Genomic DNA, 27,610 nt, shown 5'->3' with positions numbered 1-27,610 from the left:
TAGTACTCAGGGTCTGATGATGGAGCCGGAAGGTGGTCACCGGTACCAATCAACCATGCAACTAAACCACTTCGTGTTTGGGCTCGTTTGATTCGTCTCAACAAGATCTTTGGCACAAGATAATACTCAGGGTCTGATGATGGAGCCGGAAGGTGGTCACCGGTACCAATCAACCATGCAACTAAACCACTTCGTGTTTAGGCTCGTTTGATTCGTCTCAACAAGATCTTTGACACAAGATAGTACTCAGGGTCTGATGATGGAGCCGGCAGGTGGTCACCGGTACCAATCAACCATGCCACTAAACCACTTCGTGTTTAGGCTCGTTTTATTCGTTTCTATAAGATCTTTGACACAAGATAGTACTCAGGGTCTGATGTTGGAGCCGGAAGGTGGTCACCGGTACCAATCAACCATGCAACTAAACCACTTCGTGTTTAGGCTCGTTTGATTCGTCTCAACAAGACCTTGGACACAAGATAGTACTCAGGATCTGATGATGGAGCTGGAAGGTGGCCACGGGTACCAGTCTACCGTGTAACTGAACCACTTCGTGTTTGGGCTCGTTTGATTTGTCGCAACAAGATCTTTGACACAAGGTAGTACTGAGGGTCTGATGATGGATCCGGAAGGTGGTGACCGGTACCAATCAACCATGCAACTAAACTACTTCGTGTTTGGCTTCGTTCGATTCGTCGCAACAAGATCTTTGACACAAGTTAGTACTCAGGGTCTGATGATGGAGCTGGACTGTGGCCACGGGTACCAGTCTACCATGTAACTGAACCACTTCGTGTTTGGGCTCGTTTGATTTGTCGCAACAAGATCTTTGACACAAGGTAGTACTGAGGGTCTGATGATGGATCCGGAAGGTGGTCACCGGTACCAATCAACCATGCAACTAAACCACTTCGTGTTTGGCTTCGTTCGATTCGTCGCAACAAGATCTTTGACACAAGTTAGTACTCAGGGTCTGATGATGGAGCTGGACTGTGGCCACGGGTACCAGTCTACCATGTAACTGAACCACTTCGTGTTTGGGCTCGTTTGATTCGTCGCAATAAGATGTTTGACACAAGATACTACTCAGGGTCTGATGATGGAGCTGATGATGACAGACAGGTACCCGTCGCCACCTTCGCGCTCCATCATCAGACCCTGAGTACTACCTTGTGTCAAAGATCTTGTTGAGATGAATAAAACGTGCCTAAACACGAAATGGTTTAGTTGCATGGTTGATTGGTACCGGTGACCACCTTCCGGCTCCAACATCAGACCCTGAGTACTATCTTGTGTCAAAGATCTTGTTGAAACGAATAAAACGAGCCTAAACACGAAATGGTTTAGTTGCATGGTTGATTGGTACCGGTGACCACCTTCCAGCTCCATCATCAGACTCTGAGTATCACCTAGTGTCAAAGATCTTGTTGAGACGAATCAAACGATCCTAAACACGATGTGGTTTAGTTGCAGGGTTGATTGGTAATGGTACCTTCCAGCTCCATCATCAGACCCTGAGTACTGTCTTGTGTCAAAGATCTTGTTGAGACGAATCAAACGAGCCCAAACACGAAGTTGTTTAGTTACATGATAGACTGGTACCCGTGGCCACCTTCAAGCTCCATCATCAGACCCTGTGTATCTTCAGTGTCAAAGATCTTGTTGAGACGAATCAAACGAGCCTAATCATGTTACTACATGGTTGATTGGTATCCGTGACCACCTTAATCATCATCAGATCCTCAGTACCAGTTCGTTTTTAAACCCTCGTTGATACAAACTTTACAACCTATAGGTACCAAATGCAATGACGAAACATGTAAATAAGCGAGTAGGTACCTATAATTTCTTTCGAGTAATATACCTTCATAAGTACAAGTATGGGGCTATTCATAAATTACGTCGTTTCAAATGGGAGGAGTGGGGGGGTCTGGACATCGGATGATGGTAACATGACGTATGAGGAAACAGATTCATCCGAAGCTTGATTTTTGGATGATTTGAGGGGTGGGTAGGGTCAAAAATCGTCAAAAATAGATGACGTAATTTATGAACAGCCCCTATGTACATTTGCACTGCATTTAGTATTTTCGTACTTACCAAATAACAGTTTTAGAACTTTAAAAGTTAAGTACAGTTAGTGTTGTTATGGTTGATTTCAATATGCTTCGCGAAGGATCAAGAATGTTTAATCCATCATTGTAGTGCGAGTGTGGTAGAAGGGATCGGCGTACTGAGCTCGCACGGCCTGCCGCAGCGCGTAAAATACCTAAACTCGCTCAACGCCGAAATGTAATAGCGCTCTTAAGGAGCAATTAGTACCAGTACTGAAGTTAAATGTAGAAACACAATAGTAATAAAAACAGAAACTGATTTTATGTTAATTTTCTTTGAACAAAATGGTATATATACATTTTTTGAATTTATTTTTAGAACCTACAAAAGGATCGGCAGTGCAGAATTCAGTGTTATACAAGTGAGGGATCCGTGATAACACGGCGTTAGAACCATAGTTAGTGGAGTGGAAGGGAACATGAAATAGAGTTGTATGTCGAGTTCGACGTCTTGGAACTCGAAACGTTAGACCAGATAATAATTCAGGGCAGTCTAAACGATTTCTAGTTATATCGAAAAGTAGACTCATATCAGCTAATTTGCGCCTAGCTTCAAGTGAAAGTAGGTTATATTCCCGGCAATTACCTTTGTACCCAGCAGATGGTTTCTTAAATTTAAAATTTAAATGAGCTACAAATTTTTTTTGAATTTTTTCGATGCGGTCTTTATGAACAGCGTAACAAACTGACCAGATAGGTGATGCATATTCAAGGATGGATCTCACATATGCGTAATATACGACTTTTAGACATGACAAGCTATGAAAAGGTTTACAGGTCCTCATGACGAAGCCTAAACTGCGATATGATCTGTTAATAATGGAGTCAACGTGATTTCTCATTGTCATTTTAGAATCTAGAATTACACCCAGGTCACGCACAACATCGACTCTGTTCACCGCTACGCCATTAAAGTGGTATGAGTAATTAAATGGCTTAAGACTTCGAGTAAAACTTATACACTGACACTTATTAACACTTATTGTTATCTTATTACGGAAGTAATACTCGACTAGGTTATTAAGATCATTTTGCAGGAGTTCGCAGTCTGCTAAAGATTTAACACGCATGAATACTTTTTTATCATCTGCATATAATAAATGGCGTGCGGTTACAAAACATGTATTAATATCGTATATATAAGCATTATAAAAGAGAGGACCGAGATGGGAGCCTTGGGGCACGCCGGAGGGAATATTAATGTAATCAGACCTATAGCCGCCAAGAACTACAGCTTGGGAACGATTAGTGAGGTATGATTTGACCCATCTGAGCAAGTCGCCATGAATTCCGAGTGCTTCAAGCTTCATGAGAAGTATAGCATGGTTGACACGATCGAACGCTTTTTCAAAGTCTGTGTATATCACATCGACTTGACCGCCTCCTTCCATTTCTGTTAAAACATGATTCGTGAAGCAAGCTAGGTTGGAAACTGTAGAACGTCCCTTTAGAAAACCGTGCTGTTTATCCGAGATCCCACAACAACAACACAACAACAAGGGGGTAAATTTGTTTAAAAATTATGGATTCAAAAAGCTTTCCTATGGTATTGAGGATAGAGATAGGTCGATAATTCTCGATATTGGACTTTGAACCTTTTTTATATATAGGAATAATGTGGGCCCTTTTCCAGATGGAGGGGAAAATACAGTCCTTTAAAGATCGTTGAAATAGAATGGTTAGTGGGCATGCAAGGCTCTCAGCACAAGAAGATAAAAAGATAGGTGGAACGCCGTCACAACCAGGTCCCTTAGTTTTATCTAGTCGCTTTAAGAAACTTAACACGATCTCGCAAGTTACATCGATTCCGGACATTGCATCGCACTGATTGCTGCTCATAGAACTATTGTTAAGGTTATAAGAGGAGTTTGAGGTATCAAAAACACTCTCAAAAAATGTATTAAACGCATTACAGATATCCATGCCACTGTTGTAGTGATTACTACCTAAATTGAAACAATTAGGGTAATTAGAGCCTCCCCGTTTAGATTTGACATATTTCCAAAAGAATTTAGGAGAGCGCTTGATGTAAGATTCGGTGTTGTTATTAAAACGCTGAAAACAAATCTATACTTATGCCTTTAATATTTGAGGAGTTCCCTCGATTCCTTATGGATCCCATCATTAGAACTCGAGCTTGACAAAAATGTGGCTTTAAAACTTGACTTGCTTAACAAACATAACGAAGAGGAAAAATCGCCAAACGTGAACTATGCGTGGTTGAAAAGTTCTGTTCTGGTCATCATCAGCAGTTCCACTTCATCAAATGCGCCAGTTTTTAATGAAAATCCTTGATTTTCTGATGTAAATACAAAAATGTCAATACGCATGCCTTTAAGATTTGAGGAGTTCCCTCGATTCCTCATGGATCCCATCATCAGAACTCGAGCTTGACAAAAATGTGGCTTAAAAACTTGACTTGCTTAACAAACATAACGAAGACGACAAATCGCCAAATGTGAACTATGCGTCGTTGAAGAGTTCCGTTCTGATCATCATCAGCAGTTGCACTTCATCAAATGTCACTTTTTTGAATGTGTATGCTTAATTTGATGATAAAAACCCAAAAATCACTATATGTATGCGTTTAAAATTTGAGGAGTTCCCTCGATTCCTCATGGATCCCATCATCAGAACTGGGTTTTGACAAAAACGGAACCAATCTGTATGCATATACATACAATCAAAAAACTAATTTTCAAAATCGGTCCAGGAATGACGGAGATATAGAGTAACAAACATAAAAAAAATAAAAAATAAAAAAAACATACAACCGAATTGATAACCTCCTTCTTTGAGATTTGGAAGTCGGTTAACAAACTAATATTAGCCCAAAATCTAAAATAAATGAAGTACCGATCACATAAAAAGTAAAAAATTTAATTAAGTAAATAAAAACAGGAAGGTATCATAAAATGTTAATGAAGAGAAATTGTAAGAGATGGTATTATGCCAACCAACAACTGCAAAGTTTTTTAACATCGGTTTGTGGCAAATACTGTTTAGTTTATCTTTATTTTAAAACGAAAAATGTCAACTTGCATGTTTTCTCCACTGTACACAGAATAAGTAATGATGTTACTATATCTCATATGTTCAGAATATTACTTGAATAAACTTATTATCCTATATAAAATGTGTGTTTTTATATTTCTAAACCCAGTTTCTAAGTAGATTGCACATACATTATAGTCACATTAAAATTCCATTTTGCGAAATAAAGAATTCAACATTTAACTTTGCAAAAGTAGATAATTGTTATTAGAATATTTTCTAAAAGCAATAAAAATAGATTAGGTTAGATTCGAGCTACAATGACATTAGGTTGGGTTCAAGGTAAGGTTGCAGGCCCTCAACAAGGGAAAAAAAGGGGGAGGGACAACAGTCCCTCCAACAGGCCAACAGGCCTGGCTAAGTGAGCCAGAACTCACCCACTACTCCCTACTACTGCCGTAAGCAGTTATATTTCATTAATAACATTTTAATATACAAATATGTAAAAGCATAAAGTAATAAATAAGCCTACAGTAATCACGTATACCGGTCCCACGGATGCGGATGTTGCTTACATAATCTCGTCTGTCAAGGTGTTTCGGCAGGAAAAGCCTTGGCAGACTTATATATTCATGAAATGAGGGTTCATACCTACCGACTGGAATTGGTTTCATGGCGGTATCAGATGGGTTAGTGTACGGTAACCGATGGTCATCTTGCTTATAATCTCGTCTGCCAAGGTGTTTCGGCAGGAAAAACCTTGGCAGACTTATATATTCCTAAAATGGGGGTTCATACCTACCGAATGGAATTGGTTTCATGGTGGTATCAGATGGGTTAGTGTAGGGTAACCGATGGCGACCTTGCTTACATAATCTCGTCTGCCATGGTGTTTCGGCAGGAAAAGCCTTGGCAGACTTATATATTCCTGACATGAGAGTTCATACCTACCGACTGGCATTGGTTTCATGGTGGTATCAGATGGGTTAATTTAGGGGTCCCGATGGTCACCTTTGAGAGCGTCTGCCAAGCACTTCCGGCAAAAAAAATAGTGGCAGACTTCGCTTTTCTGTGTCTACATGTAAATTTCTAACTGCTGCCATAACTACTATCTCGGTATCAGATGGGTTAAATCAGCCCCTTTTTTCGCACCGGAAGTGGCCTTCTTTTTCGTACTTTCGGCAAGTTCCGCCGTGGCAGACTATCGAATTCGGACTTAGCATAACTTTTCTGGGAAACCATTGTGCATTTCATCGTGGTATCAAGTCGGTTAGAAATTTTGCGGCCGGCTCTTCTACTATAAACGGCGCATAAAATTTTAGCCGTATTACGACGCTCGGCGGGGCTGCCGCCTGGTTTATCCGTGTCTAGTGCTAACGCGTAAGTTATATATACGATAGTGTAATGAAAGATACAGTTTATAATTTACTTTAATAATATGTGAACATTTAGCTCAGCAAGGCATTTACACACACGATGAGTTTCGCCATCCTGCGTTTGGTTGTGGGCGGGTGAGTTAGAGCCTTACTCAAACGAATTTTATTTACCGTGTGCACGTGACGACTCCTTTCGCGAGACGCAGCCGGTGTTCAACCGCTCGTTTGTCACTAGATATTACCTTGAGCTTGAGACATTTACTCACTCCAAATATTTAATAATGTAACACGAAGCCCTCCTGACGTCTTCTTGTAAAACTCTACTTTTAATTTGGATTGATGAAGGCAATTAATTATTGCAAACACTGCTGTATTAAATAGCGTCGTAGTAGTTAAATTGGTGTTCTTCTGTTTCAAGCGCGTGTTTTCTGTTCTTGATGAAACCCTCCAAGATAAAAAAAAATACGTGTATCCTATAATTATGATTGGAAACAGTAGCTCCTCGTTTGTTTGTTCCGGGACAACTTCCACATTTCATTTCCGGGCGTAATTAAACCTGCGCTGAAATCAGTTTTTGGGGTTCCATTCCTAATTTTCAGCTCCTGTGACTCGTAAAGTCATAATTAAAAAAAAACAATTTACAGGTTAACCCTGTGGCGCATTAGTCACCTTTTTAGAGGTATGTTACGGTCGAGGCATAGGTAGGTACTACTAGGTACTAAGGTAGTAAGTACCTATTAAAGTTACTGGAGTACCATAAAGACGATTTGTTAACTTAACGATGCTAAAAATACCGTTTTGTTTTGTTAAAATAAAATAATAAATATATGCATTAAAATTTAGTTGATTTTTTTACTTGATATGTGTTAAATAGCCTCTAAAAATGTACGGCCAAAATTCCATTTGCGAGAGACGTTGGGACCGCAAATTGAATTCCCTTGGGATGGACGGGCCGAAATAATGCTAGTTTGACGCTGCAGCCTTTTTAATTTGTGTGAAAAATTTCGAGTACAGTAAGATTCGCCCTTTTAGAATCTTTGAATTAGATCCCCTTAAAATAATCGTGATTTTTGAAGTGAAAACTTCTTTAGCGGCGCTGTGCACTTTTTGTGATGGGAAAAAAATGTTAAACTCGCGATAGCGTAAGACGTAAGACGCTTCGTAAGACGGACACGTGACCTGATCGAGAAACCGTTACAATGTCATTGAGTTTTCACTTCTGCCGGCACTCCCGGAGTGCAACCCGTTGTTTTTTCAGCTTCTCTGTGATTTACATCTATCTCGTGGCGTTTATAAACTTATTTCGTAAATAACTAGTAGTGAACCGTTTCATACGAGTTATGCTGAGCGTATTTGAAATTCGTTTAACAGTTTTGGTTTATCTTTTGAAGCGTTACGTTCGATGCTGTAGTCAGAAACTGTTTCGATATTGCATTTGCTTTTGAAGGTAACTTTGACTACTTCAGGTTTACTATTAGCTTTAATATCAGAGGATGATACTTTGTAGTTATACAGAAATTTGTGTTTTGTATAGGTAGAAGTTGATTTTGTTATGTCTGACCATATTCTGAGGGGTGAATATGTATTATGTAGGTCATACTGAACAATTTTTACTATGGAGCCAATCCCGAAATCGCGCAAAAAAATCTGCTGTTCTATAGAAAATATTGACATGATTCGAAGAAATTATTTAAAAATAATACAGTCGTCTACAATAATATCTGGTTAAGTACTGGTAGGTCATCATGACGTCCAAAAATAGGTATCTGTCACAACTTACTTGTAGAGCGATAACAGCGTGTCAAATAACTTTGTGCGCCTTTATTATTGCAGGCCACTCTTAGGTAGGTACATTATGTAACAGTGCACAACAGATCAAATACTAACGGATTTAAACTCAAGAAAAAGCTGGCTTGGTCTGAAATGTTTGTCAGATTTTATCTTGCAGGAAATACGAGTTACAGTTAAAGCAAAACGTTATTGGCGCGAGTCAATTGTCTGTTCCACAAGCCTACGTAGGCGGAATAGCAATGTTAGGCGCCCATTGCTGCCATTATATGCTTTGGAACTTAAGGGAAGTCTCATACGAGGTACTTACCACTCGATTACCTACGTTTTATGCTTTGTGTTGCCTGCCAACTACGTTTGAAGGTTGCCAAGTCAATATTCAGGACATGATAAAGTTATGGTAGCGGTTAGAATCTTTTTTAACTTGATAATGTATTTAGATAGGTATAGTTGAATTTATAACCATTTACTTATTTAAGACGACTTCCTAGTAAAACACTGCTGGACTTTAACCGGAAACCCTCCCAACCATTAATGTCACATGTATTAACAAAATTTAACAATTATTGCCGATACGAGAGAGGTCCTTATATCACTTGATGTTGACGCTTAGGTATTATTTACTGTAATCTCTCAGAGAAACAACCACTAACGATGCGGCTTCCACGTCCATGTATGGAATTATCAGGGTCGTATGTATATGAAATGGGAGATGATAATCCGTTTGCAAACGTGTCAGCTGAATGGGCAGCTCAATTTCGACCCTGTAATTAAGGAGTCACCTGCGTGAACAACTCACTCGACGTAATTGAAGCTTTCAACTTGGGTCGAGTTATGTCGACCCACCAGGGAGACTGCGGTTTGTGAGTCAAATTTCACGCAGATAATAGGACCTCTATAACTGCGCAACTTGTGAGCTAAGCCACTTATCTACTCGCTTTAATTAAAACCGAGAATAAGCTAGCCGAGTTTATGATATAAACAGTCGGGTGTGGCTAACTAGATTTTATTATGTAGCTTGTTCGAACTTCAGTCACCGAGCGGGATACAAAAAGTTTTAATAGGTCATCTGGATCTAACTGCAGATAGTAAGCTGTGATCGGCAGTGTCGGTTAGATAGAGCAATAGTTGCATTTGTAAAATGACGTTCGCAATGCGCCGGCCGTATAGAGGACGGCAGCGAAGCGCCGGCGAGCGGGGCCGAGGCGCCCAGCCCAGTTGGAGCGCGGCCAACATCTACTGTTTGTTTATAACATTAAAACGTTTAATGTCGCCGAACCTCTTCCAGTTTAAATGTTCTGAATTTTTATAAGCCGTCGCTGTTGTAGGCGCATTGAGGAGTTTGCTCTCGTTCTGTGACCGCCAGCTCTTGTATCTGTGCAAGTATTAAGAGTAATCTTGGCTTGTTTTTAGATGCAGTTTATCTTTCCGGTCTGAATATGTACTTTAACTCTCACTTTGAAGTTTGTGCAACTGAACTTAAAATATGTAATTATTTTTGTGGGACTTCTTTTTTAGGGGTCGGAAGATCGGAACAGCGATAGGTATGGAACTTATGACACAATCAGCATTACACGCTAGTTGTGGTTAATATGGATATTTTTTTCTATATGAAAAAATAATGGATTAGAAATTCAGAATAAGTGGGAATCCGCGTTTGTTAATACAAATATAATTATTGTTTGTATTAATGAATACGGCAAGTTGACTTTTTGCATTGCATTTTTTAAAATAATTAAGACCATTTATTTACTTTTTATATCTTTAAATAAATTAACTACGTTTAAGACTACAGCATTCCGAGTAAATGTCCGCATTTAAATAGGTCTCGGAAACATCTGGTTTTGATGAACTGAATACTTCGCTTCCATGCAGGTTGGCGGCACTTGAATGCGTGCCAGCTTATTTTAAGGTTTCGCAGATACAGCCACGTGCGCATAGAAAGTGTCGAGAGGAAGAGATACCATCGAACATCTGCGTGAAACAAACGATTCCTCGCGCACAGCTGCCAGATACTTGAATTAATTCACTATAAATGCTTACCCGAATTGTACAGATAAATTAAACGAGTATGGTCATTAATGTTTCTAGTATAACTACTGAATAATCGACGTCCAACACATATTTTATTTCATTTCTGACTCTTAATAACTTCGAGTTCGACTAATTACGGCATAGTTTAAATAAACTCCCTTAATAGTATATTATTGCTCGTAAACCGCGGTACTAAAATATTTTTATAACGTAATATACATCGAGAGGGAATAAATTAAGTCAGAATTGATTTCACTTTCACGTTCTCGTCAGTTCGCGCATAGTTTCACCGTCACGCAATGATAAATCGTCAGTAATTTATTCTACTAATAAAAGTTTTCAAGTGCTAAGTTTTTTAGTCATCATCTATTAGTGCAATCTAAAAGTTTTTATCACTAATAAAATTAAACGATCCGAGTTTCAATATTAACTAATGAAGATAGTTTACAATTTGTTATTCACTGAAAGGCTTGATGAAAAACTTCAAGTTACAAATGCGGTTAAACAAAGGTTAACGAAGCCCCTGAAATTTTAATTAACTCGCGAGTTTGCTTATTTTCGTAGGATTAAAAATCGTGACAAAATAATTTACTGCCACGTTAATTAAATGATTATAATCTAAACCCCTTCGGTATGCGTTCGTTTGAAAATTCATATCATTTGCATAAGGAAGTTATAGTATTTTTAGTATGGTTATTAGACTGTAAAGACGACTGACTATAATCTAATATTAGGTAAGTATATATACCATCGAGTGCGCCGACTTCTGGCCGAAAGGTGTCGTGTTTCGGAGGTTCCGGGGCAAACTGCCGAATGCGACACAAGAACAGCCGATTCAACGGAGCCACGCCGTTTTGTCGCATAAATAGTGTTTAGTTTTTAAGTTTATAATATATATATGTATGTTAGTCTGTAAGGTATTTGTAATATGGGCCTTGTTGCCTGATTTAAATTTTAAATAAATATAAATAAATAAATATAGGATTAGGAAGGCTTGTCATTCCTGGAATGGGCACATTAATGAATCAAGGTAGACTGAAGCAGCTAGTTGCTAGCGCCAAGGGGTTCTAGTGACGGACTAAATTTATAGCCACGACATAACAATGCTATCTATCTAAGATCATGGCAATGACATAGATATAAAGCAATAAACCTCATATATTCATTTAAATTGTATTTGTAAATAACTACTCATGTATTTAATATGAAAATACGTAGCCTACATTATAATATTATTATATACAGGGTGTCCCTAGCCATTGGACAAAGCCGAAATGTACATATGCATTAGGGTACTTAGAACCAGTATACAAAGTATCATAACAATCGGTGTAGCGGTTACGAAGAAATTGACAGATTACGATTTTTTTTACTTTGAAGCAACCTGTATGTGTTAGTAGCTCCTGGGATAATAAATAGTATGAAACCTTCTTCGACCGTTTTGATTACCTTTTTTATTTATGACATTAATAAGATTCTGACTTTTGACAAATGTCATCATTGCTGCACATTTTCAAACAAATTGTTAAAAGCACTGCCAATGATTAATACAGTATGTTTCTTTTTGTTGTCGATTATTGGAAATAACTTTTGTTTGATAATTTATTTTTTTATCTTTTGTTCTAACTAAAAAAATATTACCATTAGAGCATTTCTGAGAAGTAACCCTATGTGGGATTTCAGGGTTTGTCCAGTGGCTAATGTCGCCCTGTATATATCGGTCGATTTTTGTGCACTTGTAGTTACCGTTTTAACTTTAAATTTAGCAAACATATACAGAATCGATTATAACTGCATAACTAACCTCCTTACTTTGTTTTTTTTTACCGTAAGACATACGTCGATTTATCGTTTTTCAGTGATTTATATTATAACCAATAAAATAACTCAATTTTATAAGACGCTAGAATTAACAAGTCTGCATTAGTCTTAGTCCATTAACAATCCGCCTTAATCATTAACAAAGACCGAGCATGCAGGTTCCACAACTACTCCAGCCTTTGTCTCGTCCATCACTAAAGACGGGAACTTGCCGACTCCCGGCGGAAACGAACTTTGATTTAGTTTAGACACGACAATCCGTTTGCAGCGCAATAATACGCCGCGGATCCCCATTATTGTGATGTACAACTGCCAACAGGATAAGTGGACCAATATGTTTTGTAAATATTCGTATTATGAGTTACCAGCAATAACTCTTGTCATGTTTATGGGATGGGATAAGTGACCATCATAATTTACTTACGGCAATTTCATATTTTTGATTTAAGTACGTCATGAAATGGCGCTACGCATTTAGTGTTAGGTATCCTGGACTCGTGTTTCTTACTACTTATTGTGTTTATTGCAACATGACATGCGATCATTTTAATGACTTTTACGCCGGTTCATATGACTAAATCATTTAAGAATAAAATATCTTGAGGAGTTATGGCTGGGTCTTGTAAATATGAACAAGTATATCAAAACTGAACATCAAATGAATCTGGGTATCTAACGGAAAAAAAAACTTAGCTTTTAGCTTTACTTAGGTTTTAGCTGCCACAACTAAATTTTAGTTATCACAAAATTTAGTTGTGGCAGCTAAAACCTTGGTAAATATATAGACAACTAAGTTTTTAGCTACCGTAGCAAAGTGGTTTTAGCTACCAAAACTTAGCTGTGATAGCAAATATTTTTAGCTGAAATCACTCCGAGGCATAGACAACTTAGCAGTGGCAGCTAATAATATTAGCTGAAATTAGCTGTAGCTGCTAACTAAATTAGCTATATTTAAGCTTTGTGAAAAAGTTAGTTACAGCTACAAAATGTCCTAGCAGCCTCACATAAGTCTACTTTGCTACTATTGCCAGTAAATTATTGATGTTCATTGCATAGAAAAGTCGGTAGTGTGACTAAGATTTTTAGTAACATCGACGAATGTTTTTTTGCAGTTGCAGCAAAGAATATTAGGTAAAGTATGTGAAAAAGTTAGTCACAGCTACCAAATGTTCTTAGCAGAATCGCATAAATCTGATTTGCTACTACTGCTAATATATGTCGAGTCTATACGCGATTTGGGTGTTATCCTCGACACGCAGCTCAACTTTCATGAGCATATTGGCGTTGGCTACAAATTGCTATCGGAGGTTAGGGTTTGTGGTTTGGAATGCGCGAGATTTCGATGACGTCAGGGCTATTAAATTAGTGTACACTGCGTTAGTCCGGAGTAAACTTGAAGCCGCATCGGTCGTGTGGAACCCGCATGAGGACAAGTACGTCTTGCTTCTGGAAAAAATCCAGAAAGCCTTTCTGCGGTTCCTGTATAAAAAGATGCACGGTTATTACCCATACTTGTACCCTTCAAAGTTCCTGCTAGGCGTTTTAGGGTTTAATTCCTTAGAGGTAAGGCGTAACTACGGGCTCTTGACTACTGTATGTAATGTCTTACGGGGGAACTCGGACTGCCCTGAACTGGTTGCACAGCTCGTACACCTGTTCGTTCCATCTATGGCTAAGAAGGCCCAATTTAATTTTCGACCACGAAGTCATCACCTATTAGATGTGCCTAAAACACGCACCAATGGCAAATCACCACTTGTCCGCGCTCTACAATATTAATTAATGCGCTCCTCGCATCAGCACCGGAATGTGATGTATTTGCAAGTAGTTGGATGGATCTGTGTAAAGAATGTATGAAGTTCTGTGAGGCGTTGGATAAGCGTGAATCATCTGTCTTGTATTAGTTTTTCTTTGACTGATATTTTGTTCTGTTTGTCCTTTCTAGACTGTATCATGTACCTTGTTTGTATAAATACCGTCTATTATAAATTTCACAGTGTATTAGTCCGCTGTAATGCTGTGTAAATTTTATGAATAAATAAAAAAAAATTGTTATTGTTCATGGCATAGGAAATTCGGTAGTGTGACTAAGATTTTTAGCAACATTGACGAAGGATACGAGTATATTAGTAGATGGGTATGAATATAAAATTAGCAGCTGTTGCAAAACTGTTAGCGACTGCAATATGTTTTTATCAACTGCAACAAAGATATAGTTTTGTTGCATAATACATGTACAATTAGCAATATAGTAACAAAGTCTTTGTCCACTACAACTAAGAATTATTAGCTGTCACAGCTAACAACAATGTCTAATAAAATTTCGTTGGTACCAATAAATCAATTAGCTATAGTTGCTAATCAATTAGTAGCGGTAGCAAATTATTTGAAATTCGTTTAGCTAAATATCATTAGCAAGGGTAGCTAACTAGTTTTAGTTGCTATAGAAAAGGCTTTGTTACATTTGCTAAGAAATTGTTTGCACCAGCAAAGGAAATTTCAGCCAAGCGACTTTAGCTACCACAGCTAAATCATTTTTTCCGTGTACCTACCATCATATACGTGAATATTGTGGGCAAGCACTATCATAGGATTTTTCTTTAGATGTTTTAATGTCACCAGGGCTCACCCTTTTATCTATCTGTATCGCCTTGGGCTAAGTGATAAAATCTTACAAAAGGGGTAAGACCCGTGTCTTCCTTTTAACATATCTGCCAGCAGGCTGTAGAGCAAGTGCGGCCCATCGCCCCCAGCTAGACGTCATCTGCTCACCCGCCGCGCGAATCCTTTTGCACATTTATGAAAAAACTTTTGTCTACATTTTTTGAAATTGTCTCGTAGGCCCGTAGTCACATTTATTCACTTTTTGTTTTGGCCAAATAAAAAGATCCAACCTAATTTTGTATTTGGGGACTTTCGTCAGTTACCAAAAGTTTCGTCAGTAAACAAGAAATGAATTATGGGCCCATTTCATAAAAAACTTATAACTTTTTAATAAAAACGGAAGTCAGTTTGTAATAAAGTGTACTGGCCACTTTGTATAAACATTTAATACAGAATGGCTTACTTACTTATGATAGTTATGATGTCATTAGCACAGATAAAAGAATTTCACTTTTTTCTACACTAATTTTCATCAAATTTATATTCCAGATATGCAATATATGTAAATATAGCAAAATAATTTTGTGTTTTGTTCATACAAACCTACGGATTTGTATTTTGTGCACTCAGTAGCACTCCCCTTTAATTGTAGGGCTTTAAGACAGGCAGCTTAATTACTGGTAAAGACGCTTTCCAAATCAATCCTGAGTGCGCGACGCATTTGCAATTTTGATATTTTTGGTCACGAGCGACAAAATTAGCATCAAGGGGTCGGGCTATTCTACCAGTTTACCTTGGTATATTATTTCAAATATGTGAGTTATACGTAGCTAATGTATGCAAACAATTTTTAGAGCATTACAAATATACTAAAATTAATGTTACAATTCAGTTATTGAAACACATCTAAGTTATTGTTCAAAGTACGAGACTGCAAAATGATCATTTTACTTTACAAATGGACTTCAATTACATTAGAGCGTTCGCAGAAAAATACCGTACTCTGAGAACATGGCAACGCAGGGAAGTGGATAGATATAATAAAGTTTAAAATAGTAACCCTTGCAAATGTTAACTTGCTGGCGTTCTTTCTTCGCAACCGACGTGACACTGCTTCGCTGCACTTTTATGAAAAAAGTTTTGCTCGTTGCTCTCGGTCTTCGGAATTTCTGGTTCGAGTTGATAACACTAAGTTTTACATAGAGATAATTTTATTTGGAATGTGCTAAACACGTTCCTTAATAAAATGATTTATTTTATTTATTTATTTAAAATTTAAATCAGGCAACAAGGCCCATATTACAAATACCTTACAGACTAACATACATATATATATTATAAACTTAAAAACTAAACACTATTTATGCGACAAAACGGCGTGGCTCCGTTGAATCGGCTGTTCTTGTGTCGGATTCGGCAGTTTGCCCCGGAACCTCCGAAACACGACACCTTTCGGCCAGAAGTCGGCCTTTGGTTTGGGTTTTGGGATTTGTAATACTTATTAGCAATTTACATTATAAAATAAATTACACCATTGTGGTACGCTGTAATTATCCATTTTTGCATAAACGAGTAAATTGTCGAGTGTATTGGTAGTTTAATCATTATGTAGGTACAACAATTTACCTATCGCTATTAAATGGTAAGACAAACTTAGGTACCTATTCTGTACACGTACTGTTGTACCTACACATATTTATCTTCGAAAATAGTTCTTGACATAAGAGGATATAAGAACAATAACTACTCACCGAAAATGTCTCTATACGTTCAATCTTCTTACGACGATGGAAACACTTGTTTGCCCAAAAGCATCCGTAAGCAGCCTTTATGTATGCTTCTAACTTCGGCGATTCGCAGCAAAAAGTTGTTGCGAGAATACTTAGCGTAAGTATGCGAACAGTGTGAGCACCCTTGTACATGCTCTTTCATACTTACAGCCTGGGTTACCACGTAAAGTATATAAGTATGTAAAGGTAAATATCTGTGGCACGGGTTTTCTATTCTATTCGTTGGCTGCAAGATTTGCCCGGCCGGCTACGCAGACTGAGCCGCTTATTGGCCTCGCTTCGTGGCTTATGCACCAACGGCTGGACTGCCTATCTATTCGCCCAGACCTTTCTAAGACATATTCTCTATTCAGTATTTCACATTCACATTTTTCTATAACGGTAAAAATGTCTTCGTTCTCGAATAACATTTTTGAAAATGTGCAACGAACAAAATGGAATTGGAATTGTTCTGAATTGTTTTCAAAGTTCACCATGCTTCAAAATAATCACTGTTGTGATTGATCGTATCGTAGGCTCCTGTTTGCTGTCGCAATGCCCGCATAGTTACAACTGTAGGCATAGAAGAATAGATCATGATTGTAAATAATCGTGCCATGTCATGTTTCCGTCTAATAACGCGATGTGAAATCCATGTAAAGCTAATCCGTTCGTTCTATCAATACACGGGGACGGCGATGCCTTGACATGAAACGGCTTATCTATTCCAACGTAGTTTGTACGCCGCATCAAGGCAAATATACGTTTGTTCTAAATCCCTTTCAGAAGAAGAGAACAGCTTATTCAGTAGTTGATTTATGTGAGCGCCTGTCGACAGGAAGAACGATTTGAATAGAGCATCCCCTGGTCGTGTCGAACCTGAAAGCTTTTCATAAACGAACCAACAGTGGCTTCACCTCAATGAAACGCGGCTAAAAGCCACCCGTTGTTACTTGCTACTAAAGAAACTTTATACTTACTTTGTGAAATTGTGTCCCGATGAAGCGCTCTCGCTATTTAGCGACTTGCGACAAACAACATAATTGTAAGCTTTGCGTTACGCGAAGTGTAGGTACCTATTCTATGCTACGCGCTTTAAAAAACATTCGCAAGAAACAATTGCATACATACATTCAACGTTTTATTTATCGCACCGGTTGTAATAGTCAAAGCAAAAACAAAATACGTTCACTGAATTACTAATGTAGAGTTACACTGTTGCTTATAGGTACGCTAATGATTAAATTCCTGCTGTCATCGAAAGTGCATCAAAATTCTTGGCAGGCGATCGTCCAATGAGACGGTAAATCAGGTTTATATGATGAGGGAAAGAGCAAGCGCAGTTTATTCACGGCAAGTCGCGTGCGCGGCGCCCGAGTGGCGACAGCGTTGCGTGAATTGCACGCAACCGACATACTACTCGAAGTTAATCTGAATCTAGGTATTGCACCATTACCCAGGTTACTATTATTAGAGACCTGTTTATGGAACAGTATCAGACTGATATTAGTTTACCAGCTGTCAATTTGTATGAGTTGCCATATTGTCAATAAACCATTATACGGTATGATATTATTCTAAGACTTTTTTTACCATTCCTCATAGAAGTAACATGAAATGTTCCAAATGAAAAAAAAATGCTGTCTACTGTTGTTGGTAAAATGGTCCAATCCTTGACACAACATAGCAATGTCATGAACTGCCAGTTTCACAACTTTGATGTGCTGACATTTTTCATTAGGTAATTACCTAAGTAGGTACTAACTCATTTAAGATCTAAGGCCGGTAAACGGCTAAAGGCACTTCACTAATTCATAAATTACTTTTTTAATACAGTTGCTCAAAAAGTGCTACTTTACGTAGCTGTTTAGCGTGCGGAAAGTTGGTTATCTCGAACTAGTGCTTTTTACTTTTCCAATTTTTTTAAATTTATACTTGTTCCAATTCACGACTACTTATTGATGAGTGTTAATATTAGTTTCCTTTAAACGTCGTAATCAGCAGAAAAACCTACTGTTAATGTAAGAATGTGAAAAATATACATATTTCATATTTTAATACTTACCTCTTCATCATTATAACACGTTTATTTTTTAATATTGAATATTGAAAATTCCGTTCTTAATAAGTTGTCTGAATGGAACGGAATAGCTGCCAAACGCCCATAGATATAATATACTTAAAGACGACGTCTAAGCGAGCTGTCACTGTTACCACTTTGGTTTAGTGTACGATTAACAATATTTTACTTATTTTTTCGTAACTGTATTAAAAAATGTCGTTCGATACACGTGCGGAAATGTCATTCTTCACTCGTCCCGAGTCTTGCCACTCGCCTGCGGCTCGTGCCAAGATATCTCGGTACTCGTGAAGTAATGACATACCTTCCGCACTAGCATCGAAATGTACTATTACGCGGATACTAAGTGACCTCGCTTACTAACCACGTAAGTAGGTAGTAAATATTTGACATCGTAATTTTTATTAAAAAGGTATTAATTTTCAAAGCGACTCTAGTATGTTAATTAAGTTTGACAAGGGTGGTAATTAAAATAACTAAATTGATACTGTACAAGAGTAGGTTTTTTAATTGCCTTACTTATATTTACCGCAACATATTATTACTAAATAAATATTCATACCTACTTTAATATTAGCTGCGCATACTTAAGTGAATTTCTGGCGTTGTTTATGTCGACAATAACAGCCTTTCCTCGGTTGGCTCATCTACTTGTTTGCCACTTAATTTCATAAGACATATACTCGATAAAAAACCACATACTTAAGTATGCGCAAAGTAGGTAACTGATATTTATTTAGAAAAGCGTTTTTTAAGTTTTTAATAAATGTCTAAATTTCGCGTAACTATGAAATACCTACTGCCTGCTTATTTTACCCACCATGATTACAATACTGTAATGAACTGGCATAATTATCTAACACTACATCAAAACTTTTTCCACAAACATTATTCCCATCAAAACATGCTCCTAAATCCTAACTGCCACCAATACCATATCAAGACTGACCACGCTAGAGCCCCGTACAAAACGCCGGGGGTATTAAACAAGCAAGCGATCATAGGGATATCAGCCTGAACCTTCACCCCGGCCCATACATTAATTAGAGAGGATTATCGTCCGTCACACCTATTACGGAGTACAGTGACCCGACGATTACGGTCAAAATCCTTCTCGACGTACCTCTCATAATTTGTCCGATCATCCGAATCAGCACCAGTTCAGGCCATTCAACGTTAAGTGAAAAATGTTTTATTACTTGCCTCTCTTAATGCTTGCGGTACGGTGTTGAAAGGCAAATTTATAATGTAAAGGTTAGAAATGTAAACGTTTCGTTTTGACTCTTCAATTTGTAAAGAAATACTTACCACAGTTTGCCACAACTCAGCTTCTGAACAAATCAGCGTTTGTGACGTATGTCCGTACTTATAAATGTTATATTATATAACACGTTAAATTCTCGCGTTTTGTACACATATTTAATTACACAAACGGGTCTACCGCGATATAATTTCATTGTTTTTACCTTTAATTCCGACGTTTCAGCTGAGTTGCACCAGCTGTGGTCACGGAAAGACTGACGTCCCAACAAATGTCAACGGAGATATTAATAAAACACCACTAAACTACCCGAAATTAGTTTATAAAAATGTTCGGGGTAGACAAAGAAATTGCAGCTACCCGTTAAACGTACGTCGTACGTCGGAATTAAAGGTAAAAACAATGAAATTATATCGCGGTAGACCCGTTTGTGTAATTAAATATGTTATATTATATGTACCTATAATACGTTTATTTTGGTAGTGTCTTCGTATATCCAAGTACCTAAGTTTATTTGACAGATCTTCCGAGTCGCAACTAAATCAACCTTAAATGAAAAAGTTTTTATTGCCTACTCAATTTTTACTTCTCTGTTTCGTGATTTCGGACTGTTAGCAGTTATGACAGTCGTTCAGTTAACTTAGTCACTAACCTCAAACGAAGAGTTAGGATTTGAATACAACAAACTTTCTAATACATTTACGAGCAAGTATTAAAGTGACACTGTTGTTTTATTCACATCCTGCTTTGGTTTGTTAAATATTCTGAATGCAAGGTTACTAAATTGATAAATCCCATCCTGGAAATAGGAATGAAACCATATTACTTAGGTATAGTAGAGTTCGTCCGCGGTAAACGCTATTGATACATATTGCCTGTAGGCGAGAAAAATAGTTTACGCCGTAATGTGTTTTGAAAAACTTTTCTAAAATAATCTTCCACAGTAAAGGTGCGCCATCGTCATACACCTTCATTGTTTTATACTTTTTTGTGGAGACAGACCGTCGGTTTGCAACGGAACCCTAAAAACTGAACCTCGTCGTATATTATTTCATACAAACCGAATAACGCGACGCTAAGGCAAAATCTCGGCGCAAGCGAACGTGAGTGTACCATTAATAAAAGGGAACAAATCCTCCGTGCAAGACAAAGGAGCCAGCATCAATATTTATTGGCGTGCTTAGTATTAATCGGGTCGGATCGTGAGCTGTATCACGACGGCGACTGCGAGCATCGAATGGATGGACTGTCGCGGCCGGAGCGCGCCTAATTTTTCCTTAGCGAATAAATTTTCAGGCAGCGTAGCGCGTAGCGTTGCTCGTAGCGCCCTAGCCTACAGCCGCCCATAGCCGAGCAGTCTGATATCGCTGCCTACTATCGCCTCGAGTCGAGTCGCCGGCCGAGCAGTATATGCCCAGCCGCCGCCGAGGTCGGACGTGTCGCGTTCCGCGATCTCGCCCACGACTTCGCGTACGAAATGTGTGACAATAAGTGTTGCTTCCTCTTTGTTATTTAATATTTTCGTGTATAACTGTACATACTTATACCACATCATATTTAGGACTTGTAAACGTAGTCTAGTTAGCATCTAGTTCGTAAAATTAGCTGATAACAAATCGCTCGAGAAATATTTTCTGCCAACGTGAATGCCGTGTCACAAACGAAAGGGGTAAGAATTGTTTTGCGTTTTTATCCACCACAATACGCAATTATTTAACTTTAAGTTGTATGTTTAAAAAGACCACAAATTATGATTACACACATCGATTTTCACTTGATAAAGTTCCTATACATTTTCAGTTTTAGTCGAACTGATAAAATATGTAGGTACAGAACCATATGTTAATTATTTGGGTCATGCCATGACATTCCCAATTATCCCCTGCAACATTAATTCCAATTAAACTGTCGGTTCAATCGCTAGCCGGCGACCATCGAGTGCTCTCTATCACATTAAATACTATAATTTGACTATACGTTTAATTTGAAAAGATTTTTTTATAGCAAAATGAACATTGACGCACTGTTACAAGGTACACTTAATGTGGGAATGTCACGCCCTCGCCATACAAAGAATGAAGGACTTTGGGAGCAGGATATCTGGAACCAAAGGACTTTAAAACGCTACCCATGAGCTCCATCATCCGACACATGGATATGGTGGGAAAAGCTCTTGAGTAGTTGACGGATCTTCTCTAGGGGGTAGTTGCACAAAAGATCCCTATGGGTCGAAGTGTATCCGGAAGGGCCCCCGAAAACAATAAGATAAGATAAGATACAAGGTACATACGTGCAATAATTTTGGTAAGCGTAAATAACAAACGGCAACGAAACTGTAACGGTAACATCGTATTATTTATTCCAGCACGCTTCGTGGTTAAGGTTATACGTTCTTACAGTAGATGTAATTTACAGTTGAATTTGCTTCTAGCTTTCAGAACAACTGCGAATTTTGCAGCAATAAAAATCACCCGCGAAAAGTGCAGCCCACATTCTCGTTGCGGTATCTCGTAATAAATCAACTTTAATGACCACAGCAATAAAATATTTTGTAAGAGATCACGTTTATGTTAGTTTAAGTTGGCTGTAAAATACTTAATAAAGTGCTGAACTTAAATGTTGCTGTTTTAACTTTGGAAAATTGTAGTAAGTAATTTTTTTTTGTCTTTTTAGGTACTACTTAGTAGGTAGGCTGATGGCGGAAAACTTGTTTATTACGCTAAATTACTTCTTTTATTATTGCTTTTACGAGAAATGCTGCGACAAGAAAATTTTGAACAAACAATTTTTACGTATTTGTTTTAATGTGGACATTTAAGATTTATTAATGTTTACCGTTTCTACTTATTTTACTAACTTACGATTTAAAAAGCAGCCTGAAAAAATATGACATAAGTAAATATTAAACTCACAATCAACTTACCAAACATATAAGGCCTACAACATAATAAATAATAATACCATCATTATGTATCAGATTAGTCTAAAATAATTTATGTTGCAATTTACAATTTTGAAATAATTAAATCTAAATCCACCTCATGCGGTGTATAAAAAGTAATATCAAAAACCATTCTTACGTTATTCAAGAAAATGGTAAAAAATGTTCCTTGGGGCGAGCAAGGCGCGCTCCGCCGTTTGAGATGAGAAATGGGCGGCAATGCAGTTGCAACGCCAGCGGCCTGGCCGCGCCTAGCACGTCACATTGGTGCCATTCTAATAGGTTACCAAGCACATGCGAGTCCAACTTTTAACAGAGCCAGCGTGAGTGCTGCCGTTAAAGTATTAAGGATGTCGAGGTCACGGTTACACTGGATACCTTGAGCGATCGACTCGCCAGCGCTTAATAGGCAATAGGCACGGCCTTATAGAAACGTCATGTGGGCAGCCAAGGCTATACATTACTTCGTTGCGTCGTTAATATAGATTTTATATTTCAGTACAGTAGGGCCAATAATAAGCAAAGATTTAAGTAACTCTAAGTGCATTTGGAAACCTTAAAATTAGGTACTTTATTTAAATACGACACGAATGTGAGTTCAGAATCAAAAAGTAGAAAGCCTTTTTATATATTAAACTACCTAATTTATAAAAATTGTCTACTTTTCAACATTCAAATTGTCCCGCTACATTCCTATCATCAGACACAATCAGACCATCCTAGGGAAGCTAGATTTTATATTTTAGATCAATCACCGTGTGTCCGGCAAACATGTCCAGCCAATTCCGTATCAGTCCGGCGCTTATAACAGTTTACAACGTAATATTTTCTCGTATATAATAATGTACGATATTTTATGTATACCGGACCAAAGTGCAATGGTCTGCTAATCAAGATTTGACCACAAAAACTTGAACGCTCCGACCTCGAATGCACGATTAAGGTGGTTCGATTTTCATACAAAATTCAATCGCATTGCATTAAGTCACTACACACTATTAGTACATAAATATTTCCGCATTTATCTACTTTCGAATATTCGTTTGCGCGAAATTAATAGGAAAACAATGTTTCATACAGAAATCATGCAATAATCATAGTTAAATTTTCATCAATTTTACGTATGTGTGTGTCACAAATGTCGTGTACAGATACATTTGCGACGTTGCCATACTATTTCCGACGTTGCTGGGCTGACCACGGCGCGAATTTGGAGTGCCGTCATGTTTAGTGCAATTTTGTTGACAGGTACTTAATTGACTGAAGCGAGAATAAGTACCCGAAATTCGTCAGCTTAGCTAAGAACTATCATGGCGTGTTTTGCAAACAGTCGCTTTTTTGCTTTCAATCGGAAAGTTCCCGGTTCGATCCCCAGCATTGTATGCTGGGATATAACTTTTTGTAATTTTTTTACACCTAAATTTCGTATTGTTTTTTTTATATGTTTATTTAATTTTTCTTATTTTCAAAAAGCGAATGACTACGCGTATGTGTTTATTTTTTACAAAGATAATTAGAAATTGTACTCTACCTAATCTCTTTGATTTTTACAATCAGGACATCCTCACTGCAATAAAAAAGAAATGTATAATATTTCCTGTGGTTGAAAATAATGGATTTTTTGTCCATGAATGAAGAACACAATTACAGTTACTACCAGGTAAGTAAATTATAACTCGATTATAACATTATTGGAATCCATATTGTTGCATCATCTTTCTTCCTATTACATCAGAGATTTTTTCCTATCATGATTCATGATATTATATTTCTTTCAGGTACAGGGACTACTACGGATAACAAATATGAAAAAAATGTACTTGTACTTGAATTCAAAATAAAAAAAATACTTAAATAAATGTTTTCATTTTATTTTAGGTAAAACCGGCCAAGTGCGAGTCGGACTCGCAAACGAAGGGTTCCGTACCATTATCTATAAAAAAGGGTCACCCATCCAAGTACTGACCCCGCCCGACGTTGCTTAACTTCGGTCAAAAATCACGTTTGTTGTATGGGAGCCCCACTTAAATCTTTATTTTATTCTGTTTTTAGTATTTGTTGTTATAGCGGCAACAGAAATACATCATCTGTGAAAATTTCAACTGTCTAGCTATCACGGTTCGTGAGATACAGCCTGGTGACATACAGACGGACGGACGGACGGACAGCGGAGTCTTAGTAATAGGGTCCCGTTTTACCCTTTGGGTACGGAACCCTAAAAGCTGTGAAAATCAGGTATTGAATATTTTTTTTGAAAACGTTGATAAAGTAATTTATTGATAGAGTCTGTGCGGAAAGAGAAGAGTCTTGAAATGTAGGGGAGCCCATACATTCTACGACTCTTCTCTTTCCGCACATACCCTAATACCAACTAATACTGAATATCTGGGGGAGCGGTGGTGGCCTAGCGGAAAGCGCGTGCGACTTGCAATCCGGAGGTCGCGGGTTCTAACCCCAGCTCGTACCAATGATATTTGGTACGAAATATCATTTGATACCTATTTACCGAAACCTATTTATATACCGATACCTATTTTTCGGTGAAAGAAAACAATGTGAGGAAACTGGACTAATCCCAATAAGTTAACTCTCTGGGTTGGAAGGTCAGGGCAGTCGCTTTCGTAAAAACTAGTGCCCATGCCAATTCTGGGATTAGATGCCAAGCGGACCCCACGCGAGGAAGAAGAGATTGAATATCTGGGAGACCGACCAAAGCTTAGAAAACATATAAAAACTCGAAAATGCGCGTTTTCTCACAGATCAGACCTAGCTAAGAGATCCAACCCCTTATAGCAAATTTCATTGAAATCGTTAGAGCCGTTTCTGATATCATCCAAATATATAAATAAAAATATATATATAATAATTGCTCGTTTAAAGGTAAGATAACACAAAAAGACTAAAATAAACAAAAAGAAATTACCTACTCGCACCAGTCTTGAACCCCAATCCTCTTGCACGTATTTCCACGAACATACCGTTACGCTATTGCAACATACTTACGTTGTGTGAAATTGTCTACTACAAGGATCACGGAAACACTGTTTGCATGTGTGAGTAATAGTAGGAAAAAGCGTGACAGCAACACTCCGTCGAATTAAAAAGGTGGTTTTTGCACAATGAAGTATTCAATGTTTATTTTAATAGTTCAATATTTATTTAAAGAGTGCGCGAAACATACTTTTAAGTATACAAATACCATGACCATTTCACAAAAAAATAAAACCTGAAATTTTGCAAAAGTGGTGCCATCTAGCGAGAGTTAAGTTTTGAGTAACCTAGGCGAACCACCTTAACGCTATGCTCTGAATATTCATTGTCGCCCGCTACGTAGCCAGGCTAGCTCTTTAATCAACTCCTTTTGCGTGCATATACAATCTCTCCCTTGCAGTGCAGATCCTTTGACCAGACTGATCCTATCTAGTACTCAGTGTTTTTATGGTAAGTAGTATAAGTGTTCCAAATATTGTGGTCAAATAATAATAGTACCACCAATAGAAATAAAAGATAGAAAATATAAGTCATGACTAATGTTTCTAGACACATTGAAGGTCAGGAAAAAAACGTAGTAAATCTATTGTACCTACTGTATTGACACGTATTGTTACCTACCTGTCCATTATTAAATGAACAGGTACTTAACAAAAAGTATCGGCTACATGACGATAGCCGCGGCGGCCCGCGGATCCTGGGGAAATAGCTTCCGCTGATAAATTGTTCCGACCGGCGGAAACAAACTCAATGTCAGTAAAAGCCAATGGACACTCCCGATCTAAGGGATAAATTACTCGAAAAATTGCTTCGGATGAGATCCCTGTGGTAGCGTTATTGAAAAAAGGTTGGCTTGATGGATATTCGAACTTTACACATTGAAAATGCTGAAATGCAGACGCGTTCCGGTGTTTCGTCTCTGACAAAAAAAGATTGACTCGATTTGTACTTGTCCGTTCCGCAATAAACTCGACGCAGGAGATTTTTAACTAGAGATTTATCTTTTCGGCGAGACTCTAATCGTTCTAATTTCATCTATCTAAATTGGGACTTAGAATGTTTAAATGGTTAATTAATGGATTATGTAAATGTCTTGATGGAACGTGCCTCTTCTATTTCGCATAATAATGGTCGTTGTGATGGTAGGAATTGTCCATTTTCTTAATTGTGTAACTTTTATTGTTTTATGTTATATTTTACTGCAGTGGCGTATATAGAAAATTTAGTCTGCAATTTCTGCTTAAGTTTTCGTTACAGTGTGGTAATTGTACGTAGCCTCAGCAATGCTTGTCGCTGGTTTTCCTACCCACAAAACGGCCAGTACAAGCACGCTGCCACCTGCTCCTAATATAACCAATTATTACTACCACCCCGGTTACCGTTTATAAAGACGCCAAATAAAATTTTTCGCTCCTTAAGTTTGAATAATAACAGTTGTTTTAAACGGAGCTATAATTCTGAACAAAAATTTAATTACCTTCTTCAACCTGCGGGGCTTTTGAACGAGGACCATTGTGCTTCAAATAAAACGTCGCGCGCAATGCTGACGACCGTCACGAGAGAGCTCACTGTGATAGATGATATTCGAGAACAATTAATCTTGGCCAAAATATGCGGACGATTTGCGAGCGAGTAGCCGGGCCTAATGGTCGGGAGGATTATCACGCGGCCGCGGCCCGGCTCTGCGGGCCCCGCCGTCATTAGCGAAAAATACCGTTCTCCGCCGCGCACCTACTACAAAACGAGCCCCTTTATAACTTGCTCGCTGATATTAACTTGAAAGTTGATTTTCCAGAAAAAGACGCGGTCGTATGCACATATCTTTAAAAGATCCTCA

At 38.0% G+C, this 27,610-nt stretch overlaps 1 protein-coding gene across 2 annotated transcripts in view; it reads left to right on the top strand.

Moving 5' to 3' along the window:
* The window catches only part of LOC134793634 (bifunctional heparan sulfate N-deacetylase/N-sulfotransferase), a 168,421-nt gene that overhangs the window by 54,695 nt on the left and 86,116 nt on the right, over positions 1 to 27,610 (top strand). Inside the window, exon 1 of one of the 2 annotated variants that reach the window (XM_063765265.1) lies at positions 21,251 to 21,510. The exons of the other annotated variant lie outside the window; for it this stretch is intronic. The gene's annotated coding sequence lies outside the window, so the exon portion shown is untranslated. Of the gene's footprint in view, positions 1 to 21,250; positions 21,511 to 27,610 lie in introns of those variants that run through there. 2 annotated transcript variants of the gene reach the window in all.

Source organism: Cydia splendana, chromosome 9 (assembly GCF_910591565.1).
Source record: "Cydia splendana chromosome 9, ilCydSple1.2, whole genome shotgun sequence".
Classification (NCBI taxonomy): domain Eukaryota; kingdom Metazoa; phylum Arthropoda; class Insecta; order Lepidoptera; family Tortricidae; genus Cydia; species Cydia splendana.
Note: the sequence above shows the minus strand (reverse complement) of the source record. Positions and strands in the feature narration are given on the sequence as shown.